Source organism: Scyliorhinus torazame, chromosome 1 (assembly GCF_047496885.1).
Source record: "Scyliorhinus torazame isolate Kashiwa2021f chromosome 1, sScyTor2.1, whole genome shotgun sequence".
NCBI lineage: Eukaryota > Metazoa > Chordata > Chondrichthyes > Carcharhiniformes > Scyliorhinidae > Scyliorhinus > Scyliorhinus torazame.
In genome coordinates this window covers 172,819,094-172,832,186 of record NC_092707.1, presented here as the reverse complement: position 1 = coordinate 172,832,186, position 13,093 = coordinate 172,819,094, and the positions used below count along the sequence as shown (strand labels likewise).

The 13,093-nt window shown below is 47.5% G+C and overlaps 1 protein-coding gene across 2 annotated transcripts in view; it reads right to left on the bottom strand.

Moving 5' to 3' along the window:
• Positions 1-13,093, bottom strand: part of ago4 (argonaute RISC component 4) — a 146,956-nt gene that overhangs the window by 60,506 nt on the left and 73,357 nt on the right. The gene's annotated exons all lie outside the window — the stretch shown is intronic.

Here is a 13,093-nt window from a genome sequence, read left to right as displayed (position 1 = left end):
TAAGGATGCAATTAATAAATTGACATAACTGTTATGCAGCACAAATTCTTATCACAAGATAAACCACATATGATATTAAAAGTCAGCACAGCGGTTAGCACCGTTGCTTCACAGTGCCAGGGTCCCGGGTTTGATTCCCAGCTTGGGTCACTGCCTGTGTGGAGTCTGCACATTCTCCCCATGTCTGCGTGGGTTTCCTCCGGGTGCACCGATTTCCTCCCGCAAGTCCGAAAGACGTGCTGTTAGGTGAACTGGACATTCTGAATTCTCCGTCTGAGAGACGACTAGGGGCTTTTCAGTGACTTCATTGCATTGTTAATGTAAGCCTACTTGCAACAATAAAGATTATTATTCATTCACACAAGCTTAGCTCAGATTTTGCAGTAAAGATAATGACGAAGTAGTGGTCATCGTTAAAGTAAATTGGACAGCAATTTCCAGTGACTGCACATGTGCAGTTAAACAAAAATCAAAAGTTTCTATCTGAACTGCACTGCACCCCTGAAGTTACACCATATCGGTATCATGCTGAAGTACTCACCATTGAAACACATGGAATCATGGAATGGCCTGATGTTGTGACGGATACACAATAGGTACCCATGAATCACATCAGAAAAAGTTATGGCCTGTCCATTCCTGTACCAGTATATTTTGCAATGATGCATCAAGTTAACTGTTGGTGAACAAACTCTGATACTGGAAGTTTAAAAAAAAAGTATATTTAACAATATAACATCAACCAACGAAGATGCAAGGGTACAAAGTAACTTTTTGACTAACAATTCCCCGATAAAAAAACAAACTAAAACCTAAATACTATAAATAAAACACCCTAATAACTGACGGTGCCTAGATCCATAAAAAAGGAAAGAAAAGGTTGCTTGCTATCTCAGGTAGAACTCCCCCACCGACCCCCTGATGGTATATTTAATTTTTTCGAAGTGAAGGAGTGACATTAAATCGCCTAGTCAGGCAGAAACACTGGGCGGGATGGGAGATCTCCAGCTCAGCAATATTCGCCTCCGGGCTACCAGTGAGACAACAGCAACAACGTCCGCCCTCACCCCAGGGCGAAATATTTGAGTCTGAGACCCCAAATATGGCTGCCAATAGACATGGCTCTAGAACTGCCCGAAGAATCTCCGATCTAGTGTTGAAGAAGGAAACCCAGAAGCTGGCAAGTTTGAGGCAGGACCAAAACATTTGTGCATGGTTAGCTGGGGCAAGTGAACAACGATCACATCGGTCTTCCACATTTGTGAAAAAAAACACTCATCCTTGCCTTGGTCAAGTGCGTCCTGTGTAAAACCTTTTTCAGTGTGGAGGAAGTCGGAGCCAAAGGAAAGGAAGGAAAAACCAGGCGGGAAAGGTCACAAATCTGAAAATGATGAAAGAGACTAGAATTGGGCAACAGAAATTTGTCAGCCAGCTCCCTAATCCTAATCTGGTTTAGCACACTGGGCTAAGTAGCTGTCTTTTAAAGCAGACCAAGGCAGGCCAGCAGCACGGTTCAATTCCCGTACCAGCCTCCCCGAACAGGCGCCGGAATGTGGCGACTAGGGGCTTTTCACAGTAACTTCATTTGAAGCTGACTTGTGACAATAAGCGATTTTCATTTCATTTTCATCTCCCCTCTGCAAACAGGTCCCCAAAACTTTCAAGTCCCTTTGACTTCCAAGATTTAAATGAAGGGCCCAAGCCAGAAAGTAAGGAGAAGTGATTGTTGCAAATAGGGGCTAAAGTAGACAGGGAAAAGAGCTGAAAGTGCCGCCGAAACGGTTTCCAAATCCTAAGAAGGTCACCACCGGATTTGAAGAAAATCTAGCAGGAGAGAAGGGCAGCGGTGCAGTAATTATGGCATGAAGGGTAGAGGTAGGGCACAAGTGAGCCTCCATACTGCCCCAAATAGAATTGGGGTCACTAATCCACAGCAAAACCTTTTGGATGTTAGCAGCCCAATAATAAAACATAAAATGAGAGAGCCAATCCTCCCGCCCGCCTATCTCTTTGGGGCTGAACACTGTGGTTTCTGGGACTCTTACCCACCCAAATGAAGAACAGCAATTAATTTCTTAACCTTAATAAAAAAGAATTTAGGCAAAAAAATGGGGACACATCGAAAGAAAAAGAAAAACCTGGGAAGTACATTCATTTTAATTGTTTGGATCCTACCCGCCAGAGACAGAGGGAGGTTGTTCCATGGGGGGGGGGGGGGGGGGGGCATTTGCCGGAAAACATTCACTCTTACCTAAATTAAATTTGTAACTAGAAAAGGAGCCAAACGTATTAATCATCTTCATTATGTTGTCTATGGTTGGAGCTGGGTCCGTAACGTACAAAAGTTATCCACGTTAAGCGATACCTGATCTTTCACCCCATCACAACAAATATCCCTCCATTGACCAGAGACGCTTAATGTTATAGGGAGGCGCTCTATTGCCAAGGCAAACAAAAGTGGGGAAAGAGAGCAGCCCTGTAGAGTTTCCCTACCCAAGGGGAAGTAATCCAAGTGTAGAGTGTTTATGCTAACACTGGCAGTAGGGGAATTATATAACAAACTAACCAGGAGGCAAATTTATGGCTGAATCCAAATCTCCTGAGAATCTGGAATAGATATTCCCATTCCACCTTGTCAAATGCTTTTTCAGCTGAAATACTATGACCTCAGGCTCAGTGCTGGGGAGGGGGGGAAAAGAATATTGTTTAAAAGGTGCCGTATACTGGCTGACAATTGCCAGCCCTTCACAAAGCCTGTTTGATCCTCCAAAATTATACCTGGGAGGTAAGGCTCCAGCCGGACCTTAGCCAGCAACTTATCAGTGCTTAAAAGTGAAATGAGTTGGTATGATCCACATTCGGTGGGTCATTGTCCCCCTTAAGGAGAAAGGAAATGGAGGCTTGAGTGAGGGCCTGAGGTAATGAACCCCGAGACAGTGAGTCATTGAACATATCCAATAACAAGGGGAGCTGTTCAGAAAACTTCTTGTAAAACTCGAATGGGGAACCATCAGGGCCCGGGGCCTTACCAGGTTCCATCAGCCCAATACATTTTGAAATCTCGTCTGGGCATTACAGGGAATCCAACTCAGCTCTTGCCCACCCCAACTGTTGGGATGTGCAGACCATCAAAATAGTCAGCCATGATCAATTTGTCTAATAATAATCTTTATTAGTGTCACATGTAGGCTTACATTAACACTGCAATGAAGTTACTGTGAAAATTCTCTAGTCACCACACTATGGCGCCTATTCGGGTACACTGAGGGAGAATTCAGAATGTCCAATTCGTCTTTCAGGACTTGTGGGAGGAAACCGGAGCACCCGGAGAAATGCCACGCAGGTACAGGGAGAACGTGCAGACTCTGCACAGGCAGCCACCCAAGCTGGGAATCGAACCCTGGTCTCTGGCGCAGCCACAGTGCTAACTACTATGCTGCAGGTGGCTCTGAATATATAGGTTGCAGTAATAAGATCTAAAAGCTGTGTTGACCTGGAAGAGGGGCGGAAACAGGATTGCCACCCTTAGTGCGTATTTTAGGGATCTCGCATGAGGCTGCTTGCTGTTGTTCGAGTTGATGAGCCAGAAGATGGCTCATCAACTCGTGCTCATAAATCATACCCCTGGAGCGCTGTAGCTGACACAACAGCCTTACCAGCAGATACCAGCTCAAACTGGATCTGTAATTTTTTTCCCTGTCTGTCAGTAGCTCTGGAGTAGGATCCAACGAGTATTGGTAGTCCACCTCTAGCAAGAAGTCCATCAACCACTGCTTCTCCAACTTTGTCGTCTTCAGCACCCCCCCTCCCCCCCATCTGTGCCATAAAAGAGGACAAAGCCCTGCCATCCCAGATGGGACAAGAGATTTCGGATTGGAACAATCCAGTTTCGGGTCCAGAACACAGTTCAGGTCGCCTCTTAAAATCAACTGGTCCATTGGGGAGAGTTTCAGAGAGAATTGATAAAATTTGTGTCATCCCAGTTAGGGGCATAAATATCAACCATGACTACCGGAGTGTTCACCAGAGGACCACAAACAATAATATAATGACCATTGGGGTCGGCTATAATCTGAGTGGAGGAGAACTGAATCCTCTCATTAATTAAAATTGCCGTCCCCCGGCCCTGCCATTAAAACTGGAGTGAAAAACCAGCCCAACATAACCCTTATGGGGTGACGGCGGGCGGGAGGCGGCCGCACAATGGAGAGCTCCCGCTTGGGAATGGCATTTTCGAGGCTTTAAGCCCGGTCCCAGGGTCCACGGAGGCGGCAGAAGCAGGGAGAAGGCACGGAGGAGGCACTGTGAAGACACAGGAGGGAAAAAAACCCAAAGAAAAATGTCGAGGGTGAGCAAAAAAACGGCCGAAAAAAAACCAGCCGGAGGTCCGTCGGGGAGTGGAAAGGTCACCGCGGGGTCACCAGGAAAAATGGAGGCTGGAGCACCAGGGAAGGCCGCACTGCTTACGGCTGAAGAAATAACCAAGGTGATGGCTGCGGAATTTGAAAAGCAGTTGGCGCAGATTGCGAAATGCATGGAGACGGTGAGGAAGATGAGGGAGGTTTTGAATGTGCTGGTGGAGGAGGCGGTTTCCCCGGTGAGGACGGAGGTGGCGAGCGCAGTGGCGGAGGTGCGAGAGCAAGGGGAGACGCTGAAGGAAGTGAAGGAGACGTTATTGCAGCACGGTGATCAACTTGCCACGATGGGGAAAGAGATGCGGACGGTGATGGATACTAACAAGGATCTGCGAGCAAAAATGGAAGACCTGGAAAATAGATCCAGGCGACAGAACTTGAGGATTGTGGGGCTGCCCGAAGGAGTTGAAGGACCGAAGCTGACTGAGTATTTTGCCGCGATGCTGGCAAAACTATTGGGGGAGGGGGAGGACCCCTCCCGATATGAACTGGATTGGGCTCATCGGTCGTGGAGGCCTGTACCAAAGGCGAGTGAGCTGCCAAGGGCAGTGACTCTGTGCTTCCGTAGGTACAGGGTGAAGGAGAAGGTCCTGAGCTCGGCCAAGCAGAAGCGGGTGGTGCAGTGGGCTGGAGCTGGTATACGTGTATACCAGGACTTTATGGTGGAGCTGGCAAGGAGGCGGGCTGCCTTCAACCGGGTGAAGAGGGCACTGTACATTAGCAAGGTGCGGTGCGGCATTGTATATCCAGCGAAGCTGAGGGTGACTTACAAGCTCAGGGACTTTTATTTTGGAACGGCGGAAGCAGCGGAGGAGTTTGCGAAAGCAGAAGGACTGTGGCAGAACTGACAAATTGAGGAATGGCCATGTGCCGATGTAACCTCATGACTGTATTTTCTTCTTTTTTGTATCACTGCGCGCGGGTGTAGAGAAAAGGAGCCAAGGTGGTATATATTTGGACAAGGGAAGGGACGGGACTTTCACTTGAAATGAGAGTTCTTTGGGGTGTAGGTGGATAGGCGGGGTTTGTGTGCTAAAAGGGGATCTTTGGGCTTTCCTGGGGCCGGGCAAGTGGGAAAGGGACCCGGGCGGGTGCCTCCACGCTGGCCGGTTTGTGCCGGCCAGTGAATGGGAGTGAGGTGGGGGGAGGGGCTGCGGCCATCGGAGCCTGGCAGAACAGGGTCCGAGTGGTCTAGCCGGGGTGGAAAGTTGGGGGGGGGGGGGGGGGGGGGGGAAGGAACCGAGGGTTGGGGGGAGGAGTTTTACAAGAGGCAGTGGACGGGAGGAGCTGGAGACCTTGGGGGGGGGGGGGGGGGGGGGGGAGGGGGAGCTGTGTAAGATTAAGGGTGGCTATGGGTAATCCCTGATTCCTTTGTCATTTGTTTATGTAAACATGCGGGTTGAGGTTTGGGGGTTGGTGGGTAGATGGGAGCGTTGTTATTATGGGGACTGACATATCTTGCTGATTATTGTTTATTGTTGATGGATGTAAATGTGGGAGAAAATGTGAAAATGGAGGAGAATAAAATTTTTTTAAAAACACAACCCTTATGTAACCTGATTTGGTCCTTGACACGCAAGAGGGTTTCCTGCACGAAAACAACACCAGAGTTAGGCTCTTAAGATGAGCAAATGCCTTCGGCCATTTTACTGGGCCATTCAGATCCTGAACATTCCAGCTAACCAAACGAATTGGAGATCTCCCACCACTCAATCTGGGGTCAGCCATTCCCAAAGAGAGATACCAAAGAAGAGACACTGAAAAGATGTTCACCCAAGACGGCCCCCGAGCCAAGTCAGATGGCTCGACAAAAGAGAAACCCGGAGACACAAACCTCTCCTCCCCAACCCCCCTCCCTCCCCACTTCAAGAACACCATATTGAAACAGTGAAAAACAATACTTTATCTCAAAACCTACAGTTAACAAAACACAACTAACTGCCTGCTCCAAGCTCATTCTCACAGTCCATCGTGAAGACCCGCAGAAAGTCTTCTATTTCCATTCCTGTTAACTAACCCCTTTGTTAGCTAAGAGACTCCTAACTGGAAAACCTTACCTAGCTTACAATGTCACATTAGTGTTTAATTATTGCAACCAAGGGGGCGTCACGTGGCGTAGTGGTTAGCACTTCAGCCTACGGCACTGAGGACCCGGGTTCGAATCCCGCCACTGGGTCATTGCTTCTGTGTGGAGGTTGCACATTCTCCCCATGTCTGAGTGGGTTTCACCTCCACAACCCAAAGATGTGTAGGTTAGGTGGATTGGCCACGCTAAATTACCCCTTAATTGGGAAAAAAATAATTGGGTATTCGAAATTTATTTTAAAAAAAATTATCGCGACCAACAACAAAGAAGAGGAAGAGAACAATAGACTGATAAAACGAAAAGACCGAATAGCAAAAAAATCCTCAAATCCAACCAAAGGTGTTGTGAGCACACCCAAACCCCAAACATGAAAAAACAAATTATGAAATGCCTGACCACAGGGCCATAAAATAGATTAAACATTAAGTGTCCAAATTATAGGGGCACTGGAGGGGAGATTAGTGGCGCTGTTAAGTGTATACGGCCCCAATTGGGACGCTGTGGGATTCGCGAGGTAGGTGTTTGGGGCTATCCCCGACTTGGACACGCATGAGCTGATTGTGGGGTGGGGGACTGGAACTTGGTGCAGGAGCCAAGGTTGGACAGATCACGGCCGCGCTCGCTGGTCCCATCAGGGGGGGGGCGAAGGCGCTGGCTGGGCTAATGGTGGAAATGGGAGGGGTGGGCCCTTGGAGGTTCCTGCACCCAAGGGAACGGGCGTATTCGTTTTTCTCAGCGGTCCATAAGGTATACTCGCGGATCAACGTTTTTGTGGTGGGAAAGGCTTTGCTGGCTGGAGTCAAGGGGTCGGAATACTCTGCAATTGCAGTGTCAGATCACGCTCCACATTGGGTGGATATGGTGCTGGAGAAGGGGGCAGCGCAGAGACCGGGGTGGAAACTGGATGTGGGGCTTTTGGGGAACCAAGTGTTCTGTGAGAAAATTGAAAAGGTAATTAAGGAATATGTAGGTTTCAATTGTACGGGTGAGGTGTCGAAGGCAGTCATCTGGGAGGCTCTAAAGGTGGTGGTGAGGGGTGAGGAAATTTTGTTTAAGGCCAGAGTGGATAAAGAGGAGGTTGGAGCGTCAGAGGGTAATCGATGAGATGTTGGAGGTAGATAGGAGGTATGCAGAGGATGGGGACCCGCAAAGCTGGAAAAGAGGAAGGAACTACAGGCGCGCTTCGACCGACTGTCCACCAGGAAGGCGGTGCGCCAACTGAGACGAGCAAGGGGAGCAGTTTACGAACATGGAGATAAGGCGGGTATGTTAGGTCAGCTCCGGAGGGAGGCAGCGGCAAGGGAAATTCTTCAGGTGAAGGATAGGGCAGGGAAGTTGGTGGTGGCCCCAGTGCTGATTAACAAGGTTTTTGAGGAGTTTTATGAGAGATTGTACAAGTCAGAGCCACTCGGGGAGACCGTGAGATGCAGGAATTTCTAGATGGGTTGGAGTACCCGAGGCTAGGGGAGGGGGACAGGGCTACATAAGAAGGAGCAATAGTGGAGCAGGAGATAAAAGGATGCGATTGGGAGGATGCAGTCGGGGAAGGTGGCAGGGCCGGATGGGTTTCCGGTGGAATATTATAAAAAATTCAAAGATAGGTTGGCACCCCTGATGGTGGGGATGTTTGAGGAGGCGATTGAGAAGGGGGTGTTGCCGCAAACCTTGGGGCAGGCATCGATTTCCCTGTTACTAAAAAAAGATAAGGATCCGACGGAGTGTGGGTCGTATCGGCCCATATCACTTCTGAATGTGGACGTAAAAGTGTTGGCTAAGGTACTGGCGGTTAGGCTGGAGGAGTGCCTTCCGAAGGTGATAGGGGAGGATCAGACGGGGTTTGTGAAAGGGAGGCAGCTGTTTTCGAACATTAGGAGGGTTTTGAACGTTGTTATGGCACCGGCGGAAAGAAAGGAAACAGAGGTAGTTGTGGCATTGGATGCCGAGAAGGCGTTTGATCGGGTAGAATGGGGGTACCTGATGGCAGTGCTGGAGCGGTTTGGGATTGGACCAAGGTTTGTGAACTGGGTAAAGCTGTTATATAAGGAACCGAAGGCGAGTGTCCGCACAAATAATATCAGTTTGAGATACTTTTCTCTCCACCGTGGGACAAGACAGGGATGTCCTATGTCCCCCCTGCTGTTTGCACTTGCGATTGAGCCGTTGGCCATCACATTGAGAAGTTCGGGAGCATGGAAAGGAATAGTGCGGAGGGGGATAGAGCATAGGGTGTCCGTATATGCTGACGACTTGCTGCTGTATGTGTCGGAGCAGAATGCGTCGATAGGAGGAATATTGGAGCTACTGCGGGTATTTGTGTCTTTCTCGGGGTACAAGTTGAACCTGGACAAGAGTGAGTACTTTGTGGTGTCTCGGCCTTGGGTCCCTGGGAGCAGGGGTGGGGGGGGCTGCCATTCCGTAGAGCAGGGACTCATTTTAGGTATCTGGGGGTGCAGGTTGCCGGGAGTGGGGGAGGCTTCGCAGGTGCAACATCACTAGTTTGGTGGGGAGAGTGAAGCCGATCTGGCAAGGTGGGATGGCCTTCCTCGGTCACTGGCGGGTCGGGTACAGGTGGTTAAAACGAATGTGTTACCGCGATTCCTGTTTATTTTTCAATGCCTACCGATTTTCCTGCCAAAGTCTTTTTTCAGAGAGATTGAGGGAAGGATTACCTCATTCATATGGGGAGGGGAGGTGGCCAGAGTGAGAAAGGTGCTGCTACAGAGGGGAAGGCAGGCAGGGGGTTTGGGTCTCCCGAACCTGTTGTACTACTACTGGGCGGCGAACGTGGAGAAAGTGCGGATCTGGGTCAGAGGGGTTGATTCCCAGTGGGTCAGAACGGAGGAGAGTTTGTGTAGGGGGTTGGGGCTGAAGGCACTTGCAACAGCGCCGCTCCCGATAGCTCCAGGGAAATATTCAGGGAATCCGGTAATAATAGCTTCATTGGAAATCTGGAGGCAGTTTCGCCAACACTTCGGGTTGGGTTTAGGGTCAAGGGAAATTCCGATTTGGGGGGAACCACAGATTTGAGCCAGGGAGGTGGAATGGAAGTTTTCGGAAATGGGAAGAGAAGGGGATTAAGACGCTAAAAGATTTGTTTCTTCGGGGCCAGTTTGCAGGATTGAGGGAGCTGGAAGCAAAGTATAGGCTAGAGCAGGGAGAAGAGTTTAGGTACATGCAGGTTCGGGATTTTGCCAGGAAGGAGATACAGAGCTTCCCAGAGGAACCGGCCTCCACATTGCTGGAGGTGGTGTTGACGACAAGGGGACTGGAGAAGGGGGCAGTGTCAGCGGTGTACGGAGCTATTCTGGAAGAGGATAAGGCATCACTGGAAGGGATCAAAGCAAAGCTGGGAGAGGCTATAGAGGAGGGGGTCTGGTGTGAGGTGCCCCGGAGAGTGAATGCCTCCACCTCATGTGCGAGGTTGGGGCTGATACAGCTGAAGGTGGTATATAGAGCGCATCTCACGAGGGCGAGGATAAGCCGATTTTTTGAAGGAGTAGAGGATGTGTCTGAGCGTTGCGGGGGTGGGGGCCGTGAATCACGTTCATCTGTTTTGGTCCTGTCCAAAGCTAGGGGAGTACTGGAAGGAGATGTTTAGGGTAATTTCCAAGGTGGTGCGTGAAACTGGACCCTGGTCCCCAGGAGGCCATATTCGGTTGGAAACGGGAGCGGAGGTAGATATCATAGCCTTCGCCTCGTTGATTGACCGATGGCGGATCCTGCTGGGATGGAGAGCAGCCTCTCCACCCAGTGCCCTGGCGTGGCGGGGGAACCTGTTGGAATACTTGACCCTTGAGAAGGTTAAGTTCGAACTGAGGGGAAGCTCGGAGGGGTTCTACAAGTCATGGGCATTATTTATTATGCACTTTCAATAATTGGATAACATCGAACATTAGTTGGGGGGGGGGTGGGGTGGGGGGGAGGGGGGCTGTGTAAATTAAGGGTGACTATGGGTAATCCTGGATTCCTTTTTGTCATTTGTTTATGTAAACATGTGGGCTGTGGTTTGGGGGTTGGTGGGTGGATGGGATCGTTGTTATTATGGGGATTGACATATTTTGCTGATTATTGTTTATTGTTGATGGGTGTAAATGTGGGAGAAAATGTGAAAAAGGAGGAGAATAAAAATATATATATTTTTTTTTTTTTTTTTAAAAGTGTCCAATTTGAGCTTTCAAACAAAGGATCCTGCATCTTCCGGCATATCAAAAAAGCCCCTTGCTGCAAGCGATACACCCTAGCTCCTGACTTTATTCCCCTTGCTCCCTGGCAACTGCAAGGCAAAACCAGGCTGTTTGCAACCGTTGCACCATATTTGACCCAAAGATGCCCAACATTTGTGTCATCACTAGAACTACCTATTCCTACCTCCAAAACAGTCAGCCTCTCAGCTCTTCTGATCAAACATTCATCCATGTTTTTGTTATGAACATATGAAATTGGAGCAAAAGTAGGCCATTCAGCCCCTCAAATCTGCTCCGCCATTCAATAAGATATGGCAGATCCGTTTGTGTTTCAAATTCCACATCCTATCTACTCCTGATAACCTTGGATTCCCTTGCCTATTAAGAATCTATCTACCTCTGCCTTAAAAGTATTATATGGCCCCATCTCCACCGCCTTCTGGTGCGGAGAGTTCCAAAGTCGTACAACCCTCAGAAAAAAACTTCTCCTGGTATCTGTCCCAAAGGGGTGACCTCGAATTTTAATTAAGCAATACATCAATTTTAAAATTCTCACCCTGGTTTTCAAATCCCCTCCCAATGCTTAATTTCTTCCTATAAAAAGGGAAAAAGACTTGCATTTATATAGCATTTATCACGACCACAAGACATATTGAAGTGCATTAAAGCCAATACTTTAGAAATACTTTTGGAAGTGCAATCCCTGTTGTAATGTGAGAAACATGATAGCTAATTTGTATACAGCAATCTCCCATAAGCAGCAACGTGATGACCAGCTATTCATTTTTTGTGAAACAAAGCCTTGCAGATGTTTACATCTACTCATGCAAGAAGACTATTTAAGATTGCCTCCAAAAAACAGCACTTTTGACAGAGCAGCACTCCCACTGGAATGTCAGCCTTGATGTTTGTGCTCAATTCCTGGATTTGTCTCTCGGCAAGTGTAATGAACAACTAGTGACAATTCACCTGCCACTGACAGCAAAATCTGGACCATTAACATTTTAAAAAAGCACTGCAGGTTAAAAGCCTACTGGAAGCGATTGATTTTCTGAGAAAATATACACTGCCTCAAGAGTGACTTGGATTTAAAGAATGCCAAGGAACATTTCTGCATGAGGAATTAATGGCAGCCTCATATCAGACATGCTAGTATAGAGAAACAGTTGTTGTTTTCATTTAAATAAGCAGCTAAAAGGATGAATCTTAGGATAAAAGTTGCACTTTACTCCAGATTACTTACCCTTGCTATGACTTTCTTCATTCCTCTGACATAGTTAAGTTTCCCTGAACAAAAGACTGCATGGTTTTATAGCTACGGGCATTATATTCAAGATTTTGTTCTTTTATTAGCACCTTTTTGAAATAGGGTGTGGAAGGATTGAGGAACAAGCAAAAATTTGAATATAGCTCAGTCCAACATTTGCCTTCAATTATAAAATACTACAACAATGGAGGCAGAAAACCAGGACTTAAATACAAATGCTTTTGTATTGAACTGACAGATGTACTTACCTTTGTGATTAACTGCTACAAGAGCAGTACACTTTGCTGCTATCTTATGCTTGTTGTCACAAAGTCCTTTTTGAAGATTAAATCATAGGCTATTTATCAAAATATGCCTGCATCTTGCCTGACAGTAATACAAATAAATGCATTCCACCAATCATTTTAGACGCTTAGCAGCAATAGTTTTACTTCCGCTTTTTAATCTAATTATTTGGAGATTCGATAATATCTTTTTTCCATATATTAAGACAAGAATAACTTTTCTGGGGAGCAAATATTATGGAACTTATACTGCGATAACCCAACCAAAGGAATGAAACAAAGTTAAGCAAATTAAGTATTTAGAACTGATAATCAATAGATTAAAGATAACAACATTAATCAACTACAAATATATGCAGCAGAATCTGTACACAAGTGCAGCAGTTTTTAAAAAATGATATTAGATCAGAAATTAAGCAAAATATTTTGATCCCAGATACAATGACTCAATTTTCCATTGAGTTCTGAAACATGATGGTTTCTCATCAAGGAAGAGAGGGAAGGGTTTAATGGTCACTCACTACAGCTTGATGAGTTTGGTGGCACACATATAGGCAAACACCATTGACAAAAGGACTGGAAGATCACACTTTTGAATTGAATTTAATTGAATTGAATCAGTAAGGCCCAGCTCCTTTTAAATTTCAGGAGTTTAAATTAATTTAAATTAAGCTAGTATTGTGCAGTGTAGGTTAACAAGGGCTACCCCCCCTCCCCCGGGGAGAGGGGGAGGGAGAGGGGGAGGAAGAGGGGGGAGGGGGGAAGAAGGGGGAGGGGGAGAGGAGGGAGAGTGGGGGGGAAAGGGAGGGGGGGGGAGGGGAGGGGGGGGGGGAAGAGGGAGAGGGGAGGGGGGGGGA